At 32.1% G+C, this 19,639-nt stretch overlaps 1 protein-coding gene across 1 annotated transcript in view; it reads left to right on the forward strand.

Annotated features, from left to right (window-relative positions):
- LOC113392047 (uncharacterized protein) overlaps positions 1-19,639 on the forward strand; it is a 107,803-nt gene that overhangs the window by 398 nt on the left and 87,766 nt on the right. The window lies entirely within an intron of this gene.

The raw sequence follows: 19,639 nt of genomic DNA on the forward strand, positions 1-19,639 counted from the left end.
TTGACTTTCATTGCAATTTTTTTTTAACCTCTTATAGCTTGACCTCGATGTTAAGTAAAATCTCGTATGGAACAAATTTGAATTGTATTTATGAGTTGAACAAGTTTTGACTCTCGCATCATCTTACTAACTTAGACATTTTCAGTTTTCATATTGGTTTAATTGATAAGTATTTAAATCACACATAGATAACTTAAAAACGTGCTGGGCACTTCGAAGTTATTCATTTGATATGACATCATGAATTAAAAAAAAAAAACAATTTAATGACTGAAAAAACACCCAATACAATAAATTTAAATAAAGAAATTGTCTCCTCTCTCACCTAATGCAAAGATTAACATTGCAAAAATAAGCCATTCACGAAACCTGTTTGGTATTCAAACCAGTACCTTACTTTTGTTGTTCCTGAAACACAGAACTGCATTATTACCATAATTTACATTTTAAATTTACCACTTGTGAGTGTACTTCACAAAAACATTAACTTAAACTGAGCATTGGGTAGTTTATTACTAAAAAATAAATAAACTTTAATTTATAAACTGCTAAAAAAATTATGAATTTATATAATTCATACAAATTTATAATAAAAATAATCTATTAAAGAATGTAGTTATTAACATATTTTTAAATACAATTTGATTACCTTAAATTAATACCTGAGCCAAAAATGAATTAAAAAAAAAATTTAAGTGATATTATTTCAATATTAAGACTGCATTTGAATATTGTTCTGTAGAACAGAGAAGTAATTTCAGCATCTTTATTTAATGATAATTATTGTAAATAAATTGTTTACATAATATTAATAACATAATTAAAACTTATTTGAACTATATAAAATTCTATGAAAATGTAATTGTTATATTAAAATTATATAAATGGTAATTTTGGTTCAATCATTATTATTATAACATGGAAAGTAATAATCTGTCTGCTATTATTTAGATTTTACATAACCACTATCTATTTTGTTACATAATAAAATAATTTGATCGAAATGAAGTTGCAAGTAAGAGATAATTAATTTTGAATGTTTAATATGTCATGTAATGTAAAAATAATTACTAAAACGAGTCAGATAATTTATTAATTTAATAAAATTGTTACATTTTACTAATAATTTAAAAATCATTCTAAATCTATTAAACAGAGGTCAATGTACATTATTATTACATGGTAACAGGCCTTAAGAGATGCATTACCGTTTCACATTAACTGTTAAGATTCTTCTCGTTCACATAGTGTTAAATTGCTGTTTCGTAACTAGCTCAATAAAATTTAAGGCTGATCACAAACTATTATAAAAATATTTCATTGATATTAATAATACCTAACTCATTCATAATTAAGCAATAATGCAATCGTTATAAGCAAAAAAGAAAAGAAAAACAAAGGATGCTTAGTTTATGGAGATTTGATAAATATATATTTAAAAAATAAAATAAAAACAAAGATTCGAAATAAATATTTATGTTTCGAATGTGAAATTAAAATTAACAAGATTTGTTATAATTTAACTTTTGTATTAGTCATTGAAATAAAATAAAAACATTTTTTTTTTATATTTAAAGTTGTTTAATAGTTTACAGTTCATAGCGTACAGTCTCACATTAAATAAGTTTACATGTTGTATCACATGGTGCACTCGCAGTGTAATAAAAGCACTTGAGAATCATTACTTTGAACATGTGTGAAATTAGGACGAGTTGTTAGTAGCATAGTTGATTCCATTGCTCTTATTTCGAGCCACCCATAAATAAATTAAAACATATGAAAGTGATGTAGGTAAGTATTAAAAAATTAACTTTGCTTTAGAAAATTCATATTTTTTGCCTACTTAGATGATAGAATAAATGAATTTGGATTGCAATGGTTGTGCAATATACAGCAATTAGAAAAAAAAATGTTATGTATAATTATAATGTTTGAAAATAGAAGTCCATTATTTTTTGTGATGATTAAAAAACAAGGGAGCGAATAGTTGAGTCAGTCAGTAGTTCTCTCTTGCAATTGAATCTGCTATCTTCAGTTAATATTAACTTTCAATCGCACTACTGTACCATGACCGTTGTAAATATGATGACTTTATAGTATTCTTTTGTAGTTAATTATTTCGAGTCTTGTCAAGGTATTCGTTTTTTCTTTTCAATGTTGTGTAATGTGATAAAATTTTATTTCTTCCCTGATGATAGAGGAAATGAATTAATTGAACAGCTGTGACCTTCACAAAGGTAATGAAGGTGCAATTGTGTGGAATGCAATGCGGTATTTTTTCGCGTTATTAATAAGTGTTACAGTAATTAATGAATAATTGATTATATGTTTTCATTGAGCAATCTATACATGATTTGTATAAAAACTTGTATCGTTCGAGATCGCGTGTGATGTTATGTATTCAATTAAGATAGTTTTATCGAGTAAAATCGTGTTTAATTCCGTTTTTTTAGGCGAGTAGAATGCTAGTCTTATTTTTATTTGTATTAAGTGAAAGTTTGATATTGGTAAGTAAATACTGTTTTCAAAATTAAGAAAAAAATAATTCAAAACACTTTTATAAATCGTAGTGGGTAGAGGATTGCCTGTACTTAAAATATAAAAGCCAGGATCATTAATATAAAAAAGGATTTTTTTTTTCTTAAGTTATTTATAAAAGCTAAGGAATTACGTGCGTTTTTATACCTGTACAAAAATATTATTATATACGACGATCTGACAAAAAGCCAGACATGTCCAACAGTATTTGGCCGAACACGACATTTTAAACCCCAGCCTGCCAACCCTTAATAAGAATTTGTTTAATACTAAAATTTTGATGACTAAAACGGTAAATATAATATTGCGGTTATTGGTTAAACGGATAAGTAAAATTTTAATTGTCACTGCTTAGGATTACTTGCTTGGCTTTTTGGGTTTATATAGAATTCTACGCACGCCGCTATTTATTTAATTTATAGAGGGTTTTTTCTTATTTAAGAAAAAGTGTGCGTCCGTCTCTGTACACGTCAAACAAATGAAACGTTAGATTTTGCTAAATACCTGTGTATCGATTACGATTTATTGCGTTGCGAACGTAATTAATTACGTTTAACTAAAAATCGACCTTGAAATTTTACTTTCACTAAGTAAATAAAAGAATCGAGCGTACCTCGTGTTTTGACTGAATTTCAGCCACTGCGAACAACCTTATAAAATAGCCGTAAATCAAAATATACTTAATTCAAGTAGGCTTTTACAAGCACTTTTGAATCGTCATTTAACAAATTATATTAAGTGAAGCTACTCCGAATGTAGATTCTACCGAGAAGAACCGGCAAGAAACTCAGTAATTATTCTTTTTCAACATTTAAAAATACAGTCATTTAGTAAGTTAAATACAATTATATATGTATGTAATATATCCTGCCTGAAAGTCAACAAGTATTAACTCGTTTTTTATTATCTGTATGATCGTGTATTGAATAATATGCCTTCTTTACCAATGTATTTTTTACGAATGATTTGAAAAAAAAATTATGAAACGCAAAGCTAAAAATCTAATGATTATTATCGTACAGAACAAGTGCGAAAAACGAACTTAGGTAACCTCTTTTGTCCAATGAATTGCAGCCACGACCGGAGATCAGGCGCAGGACTAACGCCTAACGTGTTTTCCGTGTGTAATACTGCCAACTTCGTAATTCTGGACCAAGAATTACTTTACAGAGAAACATAATGACTATCACTGATTCTGATTCGAATCACAGCCTATTTCACTCGAAATAAGATATCTTTAATAAAATCTATACCCTATGGTATTCATTATGGATTCGCGAAAATGGCGTTTTGAATGTCGGCAAGTAGCTATCCGAACTTTGGAAGTATGTCTTGATTTGTCTGAAAGTGTATCTCATGGAATATGTAAATCTAAGGTTTGTTTATCTTTACTGCTTATTCGATTGGGATAGTTAAGGTATAAGGTACATACATAATTTTGTAGGTAATTATAGAATAAAAATATAATTTTGCTTACAAGATTTGATTAAAGAATACGGTCAGTCTAGATCAGTGATTCCCAAAGTGGTCCAGGTGGACCCCCAGGGGTCCACAGGAGACTTGCTGGGGGTCTACGTAGGCGTGAATAAAAAATGGGGGTCCACGAAAATTTATCTGCTTTTGATAGTAAAGAGCAAAAATGTAAGCATAGTTTTTATAAGGGCCTACCTACATTGTTTTAAGTACCCAACTAAGCAGATAATATTTTAATAAGGCAAGCGACTGTTACTTGTCCAAACTTGCGTATTCGATATTACGTACAATTTCGTGTACAGACTTGCAAAGCGCTATTTTTTTTCTTTTCTTTATCAGTTTGACAGAATCACTAACAAATTTATATATTTTAATTGCTGAAATACTCGTAGGGTTACTAAGGATAGAATTAAAAGCACCAATATTAAACAAATTTAAATTTAATTCATATTTTAGTGTTTCTCTCAAACTGTGGTTACGGACACATGCCAATAGGTGGTCCACGAGGAAAAATAAGTTTGGGAACTACTGGTCTAGATTGTCTAGCAGTCGCCTTGTTATACAGGCGTGGTTGTAGCTTTACATATTATACGACTGCAGTCCCTTGTGCGTATTTGGGTTCGAGCATTAATAAAAATATAGTATTAATGGTTATTTTCGTCGCAGCCGGCGGATGTTGCGCCTAGACAGGCAGATGTAGCTTTTCACAGATATAAAATAAAGATACGATGTTTTATCTTAAAGAACAGAATAAGTGGGGCTAGTGTTACAATTCAATAGTAATATATTTTATGTAATAGCTAGGCGGATAGACAAATGGACCACCATGGGCAAGTGGTCACCATTCCTCATAGACATTGGCGCTGTAAGAAATATTAACCATTCCTTATATCACCAATGCGTTACCAACTTGGGAGCTAAGATGTTACGTCACTTGTGTCCGTAATTACACTGGCTCACTCACTCTTCAACCAGGACACGGCGATAGTAAGTATTGTCGTTTGGCGAAATTTATGATGACGGGCATAAAGTTCTACCACCAAATAAATAAAATATAAACGTAAATTATTCAGTTCAATGATTTTTAACTGAACTTCGCTTTTCTAATGTTACCATATGGTCTAATTATTTGTATATCCTATTAACAATGAAATAAAAATTCTTAAAGCTGTTTAAATAACAAACACTTAACATCACGTCGAAATGTATCTTCATCAGAACTTATATGAGATAAATTAACATAATAGTTAGCTCTGTTATTATTACTCTATAAATTTGGCAGTCCATTAAATACTCGATGATTCAGAAGCACTCGGACAAGTCTATTGAAATTGAATTTGTTCGAATGAAACGAATGAATGGATACGACTTCAATAAAAATAATTCAAAAATGGAAGTGGAACATGAATCATAGGTTTCTTTACTCTGTGGTTTAACCCCTCTAATTAATTTGACTTTCTAACGCCTACTGTCTATTGATTCAGTAATTATTCCGTGAAACGGTTTGATATAGTCTCTATCTCGTTACGGATAAAGACGAGAATGCCTTGAAATTTAAATAGTAAGTGTTTTATTGAGCGAATCGATGAGGGTAAATGCATTCGGCGAAGCAATTATATGATATCATTTGACGATTCGCTCTGTAATAGATAGCTTATATGCCACTTAAGTGTTTATTGGTTTAATGGAACCAGCTGCGAGTGTTCAATTGTGTGGCCTTTGCTTTATTAGCATTAGCCACGTGATTTATATAAAAAAGTGGCACATTAAAAAATATAACAATTTGAATGTGAACGATTCGTCAGAACTCAGAAGTGATAACGAATTTTATTTCTTAATCTGTGTATAACATATGAGTTATAATTTCGACTAGTGTCATATTGGTGTTTTTTTTTTGTTTTTAATTTGGAATATTATACAAGGGTCATAGAATATCATAGGAAGATCGAAACAAATATTAATCTTAAAAATATATTTAAGATAACTTTTTTCTCGTTTTCAAATCTACTTTTAAAGAGCTTTGGATTTGGCAAGCTTTACTACCGGTTAGGATGTAGATTCTATTTAGAAGTAAAACAGGAACAAGATGTATTTTATAACAAATCCTACTTCATTAAACGAGGTCCATTTAAAAGAGAACACACTTATGTTTAATAAACTCCTTACAAACACCTAAGTCTTTGAATTTGGATGTTTCAAGAGATAACCGGAAGGCATTACCAATCTAATCGCCACTTACCACCAAATAAACCGTTTATAGTGATATAACGAACGCCGTAAACATGATCCAACAAATTGGGTCGCCTGAAATAGTTTCCGGAACTTTGGAGTCATCTTCTGTAATATCCCCGAATCAATGGAAGATGCGTCGGTGCCAAATCGTATATATCCGTTTCGGGATCTATATAGCTATTCCTGAATGAAACCTTGTTTGATTAATACTATGACACGATAACTATTTATAGAATATTTCCGGGTTAGAACGAACTCAATTTCAAAGTCTTGGAGTTAAAATTCACTCTAATTTAGGTTTTTTCTTTCTGGTATAGTGAAATAGATTTCGTTCATTTTTAACAAGCTGGCAATACACCTGCAAGCCCCCTAGTGTTGAAGATGTCTATAATCGGTGCTAGAGACTTTCCATCAATCGATGCTCCTGAGCCTCATTAAATAACAAAATAAAAAAAAAACAATTTTGTGGAGTTCTATAAACAAATTTATGAACAGCATATTGTTATTATTAATGTTAATTTTAAAATATATTTGAATTGATTCACATATATTCAGGTAGTTCAAAGAATTGAGTTCTTTTCGGTAAGATTCAAATTTCGGAGCGGTCCGTATTACTCACATGAGGTACTTGACCGGATTATGGAAGAATGAATATACTTAGGTGGTGATTTTATAATAATCTCAGTGGCTAAGTCATGAGAATATTACCAGAAGAGTTCAAACCCGCTTCGCTGAATTTTCATGTGCCTCATTACTGTGTCTAATTCATTTCATGCTCGGACAAAATTAATTAGGAATTATATATCATTAGGAATCCGGCAAATGTAGGATAAAATTCTGCCACAGGTTTATTCAACTAACTGCATTAGAGTAGCTTGGTGGAACAAACTCGAAACCGTCTCCACAAGAGAGCACTTTACTGAGCAGTCTGTCAGAAATAATAATTTAAAAAAAAAAGTAGCAGTAAAAAGTGCCACTACTAATAAGATTTTAAATATTAAGTTAAAAATGTGAAAACGTAAAAGAACAGGGACATAACTGTTCAGTTTTTTTTTGTTTTTTTATGACGGAACAGTTAGTATTTTCTGGGTTATATTAATAAGTCTGCCTTATTCTCACCTTAGATAACTTACAGTAAATTCTTTACATAACAATATCATATCAAGCAACCGCTAAAATTGTAGATCTCGAAGCGAATTTCAGAATTACGAAATTCAAGCGTGAACCCTTTGTTCAAATGTACGCTGAGAAAATCGTTTTGAATCATTCGCTTCGGTCTGATACAATGATGGTTGACAAAATATATACAGTTGCAGGTCATTCATGGCACCTTTTTTTTAAATTATCATTCGGTTCTTCAATTCATTCAAATCATTGCCCTTTACAACGAAATTGCTGTTTCGAAACGGGTTAATTCTGGACTGATACGGATTTTTTTTATACTTAAGGTTGTGTTTTGGTAACACAATCTGTTCAGGTCAGTTCAGAAGCTCTCTGGCTCAACGACTTGATGATAACAATGTCTTCTGATTGGTTGATTTTAACCACAACGTCTCTCTTTCATGCTATCCGCACAAAATATATTATAGCACAAAGTTGTGTGCCCAAATTTTCTACTGTAGGTTTCTCGACAGAAAACCCTTATCTTATTTATTTTTCCGACTCAGAAGCTTAGGGAACCCTAAAAGTTAACGAGGCAGTCAATTGACATTTAAAGAACATTAGCCAAAATTTCCTAGCCAATGATCTGGCAGCAAAATTTACAGAAGGCATTTAAAAGTGGTCGTTGGATGGTAACTTATCATTCTCCATCAAACGATACGACGAATCGCACAATTATTTCAGATCTATATATTTTTAAGAATATTCATGGGAACCCCCTAGATTTTTACTGCACCGTTATCTAGGCAAGATTAAAATTGTTAAGATAAATGAGGTCTCAACAATGCTAATGTAAGTTCGGATCAGGCCTCGCTTCTCAATTAATATTGTTAGTTTATTCACTGCGCTAATTATTTTTATCATCATATTTTTCAATGGGCATGAGAAAAATAAATGAATGAATAGACAAAAATACGGATTATGATCTTGAATGTAGTGTTTTATTTGTTAAGGAAAATTTTAATAGGTTATATTTAAAGCTATGCTATAATTATGGCATTATACACTGTACCATAAATTGTACATTAAGTTTTAAATGTATTTAATATTTTATGAATGAAGATTTTTGATTTTTTCACCAGTAAAGAGATTTTACGTGGCATAAATAAATAATATAAATACCTACCAACTCCATTAATAGATATACACTTAGCAGAGATTCCGCTCGTCTGTTTTTGCACTATAAAAATAAAACGAATCTGCCAATTATTATGTTCGCTTTGAAGTAATTCAGTTTTAATGGTATCACATCTCGCGGTTATAGGTAATGTCTATGCGTGCTAGTAACTCGTCTATTCTGCGGTCTGGCTACTGTTAACATGATGTCATTGTTTCTTATGTTCGAGTTTGTTATAATATTATAAACATTGAAGGAACACACTTGACTGACGCTGTTTTTGCAAGGAGGTACGAATTTTGTGTTTCTTGTACATTTTTTACAGAAATACCTTCGCTGAGACATTGTTACAGTGGTAAATGTAAATTACTTTTGATAGTGTAAGAAAATTTTACAGTCAACTTTTGTTTTTATAATTGGATAGTTCTCTTTCTTGTGATCACACTATCAGAACATAGCACATACATACTTAGACGTTTATTGATTATAGAAAGTAGATTCACTAATGACCGTAACAAAACTTTGTGTTCGTTATACCAATCGGTCGAAGATCGATGCCATTGACGTCAATAAATTGGTGTGACGGTTCGATGAGGCTCGGCTTCGCTCGGGTAAAATAAATAAAACTAAAAGTTAAATAATAATAATCAAATATAAATATACTAACTACCGTACTCCTGTACGAAATTATTATTTGGAACACATTTTCTGAACGCATCCGTAAACCTCAAACATGGCCGCCCGTTGAATTTTCATGTCATAGAATTTTGTGGATTTAACATCGAAGTATCTCGATTATACGAATTTTGCGGACATGTATTGTCGACTCAAAAGTCATTGTTTTTTAACGATCGATAATAAAATTGTAGATAGGTTTCGATCGCGTCTATCGTAGTCTCCCACGTAATTATTAATACAGATAAACAATTTATAATATAGTAGTGTCGATCGACGGTCGGTCGACGATCGGTCGATTTATGTGAAAACATTACCCTCACTAGAGAAATAGTTTTTTTCTGAAATCCAATTCAAATAAAATCGGTCACGGTTGTCATGAATAAAATTTAACGTTCAATTTGCTTGTGTTTTTTACAATTCGATATAAATGTATTGAGGTCGATAGTCATACCTATTATAGGACGTATTATGCCGAACCGAATGAGGTTTTTTTTTTACAATTTAACATAACTCCATAATGTGACACGTTGGGTAAAATTTACAATGGGACTTACATAATAATTTTTGTATATTTAAGATAAGGAGGCGGACTGGCAAATGTGGTGGTACGTAACCACGGCCCATAGACATTAGTACTGTAAAAAAGAAAATAACTTACCTCACATGCGGTACTAACCTGGAACTAAGATGTAATTTCCCTTGTGCCTGTGTACTAGCTAACATACCTTTCAAATTAGTTTATAATAATAATAATATATAATAAATATAGGACAACATCGCATACATTACTCTGATCCCAATGTAAGTAGCTAAAGCACTTGTGTTATGGAAAATCAGAAGTAACGACGGTACCACAAACACCCAGACCCACGACAACATAGAAAACTAATGAAGTTTTTGTACATCGATTCGGCCGGGAATCGAACCCGGGACCTCGGAGTGGCGTACTCATGACTACTCGACCGGAGGTCGTCTCTTAGAAAATCGCATAGAATATTTAAATGTAAGTTTTGTTTATTCTTACGTCTCCGTCGTTTGGAATATCCTACAAGTAAATACATTAGTCATCTTAACACAAGAGACAGCTTCATGTAAAGTTTAAACTATTCTGTCATAATGTATCTTAATCTTAAATACAATAAGGTCAATCTGTGCATCATAGTTAATGTTATTTTCGTCTCAAACAATTGAGTTCGCCCTCATTCTTGTTTATCTATCGCTAATGCACTGGGAACTGGTAATGCGGTGGAAGTTGTGTGAAAGATTATCGTTCTGTTTCATTCATACGAACCGTTTGAAATATCACTAAGGGTAAGCCTTATGGTATTCGAATTATGACAGTTTATCTTCAGTGTGTACATGATTGTATGTATGTATTTTTTCTCGCATCACACAATCAAAATATACTTTATTCAAGTAGGCTTTTACAAGGACTTTTGAATCGTCATTTAACAAACTACCTATATGATTATAAGTGAAGCTGCATACATACACTCTATCAACAATAAAAATCAAAACAAAATAATGTTAGGTACATTAATAAATTTACTTTTTTAAGCTGAAAATAATAGCAAAGATATATATTTTTTGAAATGATGTGCATTTCAATACATTACAATTAATACGTAATTGTGAATGTTTATATCACTTCCAAACAATGTTTGTTCTGTGTTTCTAGATTCTAGGCATTCAGTGACTTGTAAGTGACTAATCTTTTAATAATTTTATCAGCATTAAACGATAGTGTCTCTTGTTTGTTTATGAATAAATACTATTTTCGCGTTTCATTGATACGTTATTTGCATTTCGAGTTAATAATAGCTGTAAACAGTTTGATAACTTTGTTATAGTTCAGGTATATGTATTAAACTGATATCTTCGTTGGTCTTCGATCAAAATTACAACTGTTTTTATTAAAATAAAAAAAATATATCTTCTACGATTTATTCCATGACAATCGATTTTAATACCAAATTTATTAATTTAGAACTACATGAAAAAAAATATGCTTAGGAATGATTTTTTTGTAAGTCTTATGGCTTATCAGCAATTTCTTCCAGATTTGTTTGGATAGTCAAATAGGAGGTTTTAACATAGAATCAGGGTAGATCGTGCGACTCATTTACATATACAGGGTTTTTGGTAATTCGACGTATTCCCGTTAGGAGGTGATAGGAGTGACTATTTGCGATAATTTTAACCCCCATATGCATGACGCAAAAGTGAACCATTTTTGAGTTATCGCGTTTTATAGATTTTTTCAAAATAAGTCAAAAATGCAACTTCTTTCTACGCTCTTTAAAATTCCCACAAAATTGATTTAAAATAATAACCAATGTAAAAAAACTTACTTATTTACTTAACTTACTTAATACAAATTTAAAATAAAATTTAGATACATAAACAGTTCAGTAGCTAAGTTACAATTAAGATATTTTGTATTATCATTTTAATCCTGTGCACGTTATTTACGAAGAGGATGCTGAAAGAAGAGTTGCTTTGTAGATTAATGCTTAATGAGGATTTAGAAGATGCATCTTTTTTGAAAAAAAAATCCTCTGGACCGACGAATTCAAATTTGATCAAGATGGTATTACTAACTACCACAATAAACATTATTGGAGTGAAAAAGTGGACAAAAATCCTAATAAAAAGAGGCCAAGAGGGTCACAACGCCGTTTTTCGGTATAAAATAAGAAGTTGAAAACGTTTACGCGGTCAATGCTTCGCCAACCATATAAGGTACATATATATATAAACCTGTAGATATTTATATCCTGCGCCTGTAATTATCCTATCTTACTCATCTCTAGACTGGAACACAAATAATATAAATTGTTGTTATTGGTAGCCGAGATGGCCCAGTGGTTAGAACGCGTGCATCTTAACCGATGATTTCGGGTTCAAACCCAGGCAGGCACCACTGAATTATCATGTGCTTAATTTGTGTTTATAATTCATCTCGTGCTCGGCGGTGAAGGAAAACATCGTGAGGGAACCTGCATGTGTGTAATTTCAACGAAATTCTGCCACATGTGTATTCCACCAACCCGCATTGGAGCAGCGTGGTGGAATATGCTCCATACCTTCTCCTCAACGGGAGAGGAGGCCTTAGCCCAGCAGTGGGAAATTTACAGGCTGATTATGTTTATTATGTATGTTATTGGTATTGCTACTAAATATTTTTATTCGGTCGTATGATGAGTTATGTGTTTTTAGGATAATATTAATAGCATCACGTATGTTTTCTTAACTTGCAACTGCATAAAACTGCATTAACCGCCAAATAGCAATTCTTAGTATTGTTGTGTTGAAGGGTAAGTGAGCCGGTGTAACTACAGACACGAGGGCTATAAAACCTTTGCTTGCGCATTGGCGATGTTAAAAAAAATAAAGAACTTTGTGTGGCCAAGTTGTGTACTTATCCAGGTGAGATTATAATTATTTATTACTATTGTATACTACTACCGGTGAAATGTACGTGTTCTAACCACTGGACCATCGTGGCATTTTCTGTGGTATGAAAAAGTTATGATCACATATAATGGATATATTTTCTGCGAAGGTCGCTACGTCATCTTTTTTATCGCACTAAAAGATAAGTCTTATGGTTAGTCGGAACTTGTTTCTTTCATCCTTACAAATAACTTGAATCTTAGAGTTCATTGAATTTTGAACCGTACTGCGATGGAATATAATTGATTTTTCCTAAGCATAGGTTTATTTGTCGTGTACACGTACATTGTATATCATAATTTGAAACTGTTTTTAATAGATACCTAGTTAATGGTTTGGTGGTATGTTTTTTGATGATTTATGTCAAATATAAATAAACAAATAATTATTTTAAGATTTTTAAGACATTTTCTGCCTCGCACAACCACTCTGTGGAACCAGCTTTCGCCGGCGGTTTGTCCGAATCGATACGACTTGGGAACCTTCAAGAAAAGAGCGTACTCCTTCCTGAAAGGCCGGCAACGCACCTGCAAGCCCCCCGGTGTTACAGATGTCCATGGGCGGTGGTAGTCACTTTACATCAGGTGAGCCTCCTGCTCGTTTGCCACCTCTAACATAAAAAAAAAAACAAAAGATGTTACTTAGTTTCGATGGTTGACATCTCGTTACCGATCTAAGCCACATTCAGATATGCACGAAGCATGATAGATCTTCGAATGTATTACCGGTGTTATCGTCATTTGCCTGGCAAATTCGCTCGTCGGGAGCGATCCGTGTCTGGAGAAGTTTTTTACTCGAGTCGAGTTAAAGTGTCGTATCCAGGTTATTAAGCTGTGTTTCTATTATAGACTCACTTACAAACGCGTATTGATTATTGATTTAATTAGGACAAGTCAGTGTATGCACAAGGGACATAACATAATAGCTCCCAAAGTTGGTGGCGCATTGATGATGTAAGGAATGTTTGTAATTTCTTACGGTACCGATGTCTGTCGCCGGTGGTGATCACTTATTATCAGATGGTCCATTTACCTGTCCGTCTTAACAACCTTACGAGAAAAAACGACGAACGTTACAAGATAGCTTAAATAACTTATGATATGAGCCCAATAAATTAAACAAATATATATGAACGTTTAAAAAAAAAAAGGAATATTAAATTAAATCGCCTCTAGTGAAAACAACATAAAAATCATTACCAAAATTGGTTCATTACAGAGAAAAAAAAAAGCACATATTTATATAAGTAAATACACATTAAACGTAGACTAGTTCGATTACAAAGAAAAAGTGTCTTAAGCTAATATGATATAAATGTAAAGTCATCATTCTAATAGATTCGCAAATTTAATGTTGAAACAGTTGTATTGCAGAGTACATAAACAAAATATATGATCTAACTATAACGGCATCTCTGTTCCTAGAAGGAGTTATATAAATAAACTCCTTGTATCAATATCTCGAATTGATTCGTAGAAATATTCGCAATTGATATATATACCTAATTATATTGCGTATGTACCAAATATTAATCTCCTGAATTGCGTTGTGTTATATGTATATATACGTGTGTCATGATCTAAACGCACTTTTTAATTTTGCTAATATATATAAGTATATTAAATCATTTCACATATAATAAATTCTTTATTATTCAACACATTATTATAGATGATAAAAAGGCGTTTTGATTAGTATTTATCGCCTTTAAAATTTAATGATAATGATTCAATGATATTCTGCCACATGTGTGTCCGCCATGCCGCAATCACAGCGTGGACCAAGGTGCAAACCTCCTCCTTAGCCCAGCAGTGGAACAGGCTGTTACTATGTTTTTTTTTACTACGAGAAAAGTTCGCAGTTTCTTTCCGGTTCTTCTCGGCAAAACCTACCGTCCGAACGGGTAGAAGGTTTAGATTTAATATATTTCTGTACAATAAGTATTCAATAGTGGTTTGAGAAGTCTACTTAAAGAAAGTATATTTTGTATTTGAACTTAAATTACTTCACCTATTTTTCGTTGTTTCAATGCAATATCTAATCTACTAAATGTCACGTCTGCCAAGTAAAAACATTGCAGTAGTGAACACTTACCATCACGGATCTGTGACCTGATGGTAAGTGGTCACTACTGCACATGAACAATGGCACTGTAAGAAATATAAATATAATTATAACCTTTCCTTACATCGCCAATGCGCCACCAACCTTGGGAACTAAGATGTAATGTCCCTTGTGCCTGTAGTTACACTGTCTCACTCACCCTTCAAACCGGAACTCAACAATCCTGAAAACTGCTGTTTGGCCGAGGAATATCTGATGAGTGGGTGGTACCTACCCAGACGGGCTTGCACACATACGTACCACTATCGGATTTATAGGAAGGACCCAATCGAGCAAGGTCAACGACGTATCTCCTCTTAAATTTAGACTGAAGTAAATTTATTGGCATATAGTAATATCAATTAATATGTTTCAGCTCACGACTTACTAATGTAAACAAGTTTTCTATAGAAACGAAATATTTGCAAAGAAATCGCGCTGACGTTAAGTACGAGACTTAATAAATAGCACAATTTTCATAAACCGACGTTTTTGATTACATTTCTCATTTATTCATCTCAATATAAAACGTGACACACGGATTAGTGTCGATGTAAAGATAATGTGATGTATTTCACTAGAAATTTTACGAAACAAAATAGCATCGTAATAGTCCCTCATATAGTTAAGCTAGTTCGAAATTGTATGTTTTGTTTTATATTAGGTTTATATGTTTGGAATAATGATAGGTAAATAGTTATTTAGAAGAAGTGCTTCTTATCTCGCTCTTAAGAATGGGATAGAAAAACCAAAACGACAGGAAATAGTTCAATCGCAGGAACAACAGCTTCTTCAGGTGCTCTCTGAGCAATGAGATTCCAAACAGTGGCAACTCCTAGACTCTGAATTGTTGCTGAGATTTATTTATGAGTTTTTAGTGTTGTCGGTAGAATGTCCACTCCGAAGTGGTAGCTTTACTATAGTTCTTTAAAATTACTTAAAATCCCTCTTGAATGAAATGTCGGATCCACCAGGATTTTGGGATCAGATGTCTTCCCCACTAACTCAAAGAAACGTTCTCTGGACAACGATGTGGCTTACAAACAAGTGGTCCATTAGACCTTAAATAAAAATAAAAAACCAACCCTAATTCTAATACGATCGCGAACAGTTTGGGAAGCGCTAGAGTGTCAATGTGAGTACTTGGAATTATAAACCATATCTATTAAAACCCTTTTTGTTTGTCATCGTTATAAATTTTCCTAGTAACCTATTTGAGAATGTTAAACAATATTTTGCAATAGTATCTAGGCAAAACAAACTGGCCCACCCGTGCTTATCTGTCTCAGCTTATCACCAGCATCCTATGTCACTGATAAGGGTAATTTGAATCCGTACACTACAGGTGTGGCCTTAAGATGACATTATGTATGTCAATTGGATTGATAAGCAAATTCTATTTTCAATATCTTCCTTAGAGTAATTTTAACTTTTTACAATCATTTACTTAGTTAAGGTTTCAGGTATTGCTTGTTTGATTTGTTTTCGAGTAATTGTAAATTTAACTTAACACCTATAAAGAGGTTGCACTGATATGAGGATAACATAGTTCTATTTATATATATATATTGACTTCCAGGCAGGATATATTGCATACATATATAATTGTATATAACTAACATGAGTTTGTATTGACTATTGAATTTCTTTCCCGTTCTTCTCGGTAGAATTTGCATTCCGAACCGGTGGTAGCTTCACCTAATTTAGTTTTTTAAATGACGATTCAAAAGTGCTTATAAAAGCCTACTCGAATATATGTTTTTTTTAATTTTTTATTTATTTTTTTAATTTTTTTTTATGTTAGTGGTGGCAAACGAGCAGGAGGCTCACCTGATGGAAAGTACATATTGATTTGGTTTGATCTAACCGATTTCGGCTACGGTTGTCTTGATGATCATTCTCAAGGCAGGCAGCTAACCACTATTACAAGCAGACAATCAGTGATATAACATAGTTTTATGATGGTTATAGCATAGGTAATATATATTACTTCATAAAATTTACATTTTAATGGAAAATATATTCATGAGATAACGTTCGTACGTACATTATTTAAATGTAGTAGAAGCGATACCCTAAGAACCAGACACTTAAAATACAAAACCTAAGGACTAAAATAGATCAGGCCAGTCCAGATTTGGATAGGCATTTGACTAATCCATTTGATGGTAAGTAGTAGTGGAATCCAAACGCGAAGACGGCCAGTACTATCAGAGAGAATTAACAGCACTAGTCGCCCTCGCCATGCCGATCCGCAAGATCTTCAAGCCTCGCTTGAAGGAACCCAGGTTATATGAGGAGGGGAACACGTGTGCTGGTAGAGAATACCATTTCTTTACGGTGCGACTTAGCATAGCCAAGATTTCTTCGTACGCGTGGAATTGATGTCACAGTTGGGCGGTGACATCGCAATAATAGTAGAATATAATTAAGAAATTAAAGTATATTAACTAGTTTTGTTTCTAGTAATACCCAGTGATCAAGGCCTTTTATGTTATTACATAGCTGTACAGTAAACTCGACCATTCCCCGGCCATTATTGTTGTGAGGAACGCATGTATAATGTTTAAATTGTCTAAATTACTCGTGTTGCAATTGTCGATTACTTTCCAATATACTTATCTATATCTATATCTATCTATCTATGGTCGAATCAACGGGAGGTAGCGTCATCAAGTTTTTTTTTTTTCAAAGTCAAAAATCTTTATTTAATGTAGAAGTGATTACTCTTTCTTATTGATAGTCAAAAATCTAGCACCGGTTCGGAAATTAACACCTTGGACCTGAGAAGAACCGGCGAAAGAAACTCAGCGGGATATATATTTTTTTTAAATTTCATTTTCACAAATATAGTATAGTTCATGTACAATAATAATAAACACATTTTCGTTATTTGAAACGGCTGGAGGCGATCATCTCATTCCCATTTTGTTCAATCAACTAAAAAGTCATTAGTGTTATAATATCCTTTAGCACACAAACGCTCTTTAACGATCCTTTTAAATTTTACAATTGAATATATTTTTTTTCTAGATATATAAACTCAATACAACAGCTTATTTTAATATAAATTTGTGATATTTTTAATTTTTTTTAGGAATTCGTTGAGATGTTGACATATATATTACTCGAAGTCGTTTGTGGGAATTGGTTTTCTAAGAAAGTATGACTTCAAACAGTGCGATCTAGATCCAAGCTGCAATTGGGAAATTTAATAATATGATATTATTTAATTATATTATTCAAACAAAACAAAAATATTTAAATCACAAATTCATAGCAATTTTTTTCCTTATAAAGTTTTTAAATCACTCTGCTTTGCATGTATTTAAAATTACTTTTAATTTTCCATTAGTGGATGGGCTGATTATCCTTAACACAGGTTTTAAAATTAACCCATAAAGGATTACAAGTATATCTTTATAAAGTGCCAAACCACACGTAAAAAGACTACTAAGAATATTTAATTGTAATCGTACTTAATTTTGAAACTGATAAAATGTATAAGATTATTTTTGTACATTTGCATTTTGCGTCAGTATTATTAATAAAACCAAAATCATAACATGACGTATATAAATAAACAAACAGCAACACGAGTATTTAATTATTATATAAATGTTGAATACTTTTCATCGTTTTCTATTAACTTTGAACCTATAAATGTTGAGTGACTCGACGATTTTCTCGAAATGTTCAAACGGTGTACGAGCGTTTTTTTGATAATATTATTCTTTAAAATAGAAAATAAAGGTTCTTATATAAATATCACAAATCAGTATATGTGCTTATGTTTATTTTTGTTTTATAATGATAGCTGCATCGTGCGGTTTCACCCGTATTGAAATACATATATTTTTTTCTTTTAAATTATTTCTTGCGGACTCTTTGCTTGGATGCAACTCTATAATGTAATAAATATTATTTTGTGTACGTATTAAAAGATGGTAAAGATTAAAGTAAAACATATAGCTCTATAAAAATGTCACCTACACTGAAAAGTTACCTACCACTAAATTTATGCTTCTATACAAATATTATAAATGCAAAAGAAATTCTGTCTGTCTTTTTGTCTGTCTGTCAGTCGGTCTGTTCCACTTCACGACCAAACGACGGAACCGAATTTGATTAAATTTGGTATGATAGGCTATTGATCAAGCCCTAAAACACAAGTCAAGCAAAAAATACAATTTAAAATAACCGCCATTTTTACAGGATAAATTGAATATAAAGAGACCCGGTAAAAAAAAAGACTTGAGTATTTTGAGATGTTTACTATATTCAAATATAAGTAAAGAAAGTTTCAAATTCACAATTTTTTTTTTACGTTTTAAGAAGATTCGTTTGATATGTGAGATTATATTATAATTATATTAATTAATTGTGAGATTAAAAACAATTTTTATTCCGTGATGTTGATTTGTAGTAATTCATATAGAAATATAATATCTAGATTTGTAGCGTAGATAAGCGTTATACAATTATTGTTAGAGTTACAGAATAATGTCTCAATGCTCATCAAAGGCAAATCGCCTCTTCCGGAAAAAACTGGAACGCTGTTCAAATTCGAATTAGGGAATTCACATGTAGTAAATTACATCCAACAAATGCAGGTTTCCTCACCGACATTAGATGAATTATAGTCAGTTGTCCTAGTTTGGATTTTGAATTTGAATCCGTAACCTTTACTAAGGTTTCAAGTGTTTCAGTCGCTGGCCTGTCTCGTCTTGCTTTTCTTCGTTTTTTTATGATATTGGCAGAGGACGCGCAAATGGGCCACCTAATAGTAAGTTGACTCCATCGCCTATAGACTTTGGGGCTGTAAGAACTATTAATTATTCCTTACATCACCAATGCACCTTGAGAGCTATGACGTTATAA

Source organism: Vanessa tameamea, chromosome 27 (assembly GCF_037043105.1).
Source record: "Vanessa tameamea isolate UH-Manoa-2023 chromosome 27, ilVanTame1 primary haplotype, whole genome shotgun sequence".
In the NCBI taxonomy this organism is placed as follows: Eukaryota; Metazoa; Arthropoda; class Insecta; order Lepidoptera; family Nymphalidae; genus Vanessa; species Vanessa tameamea.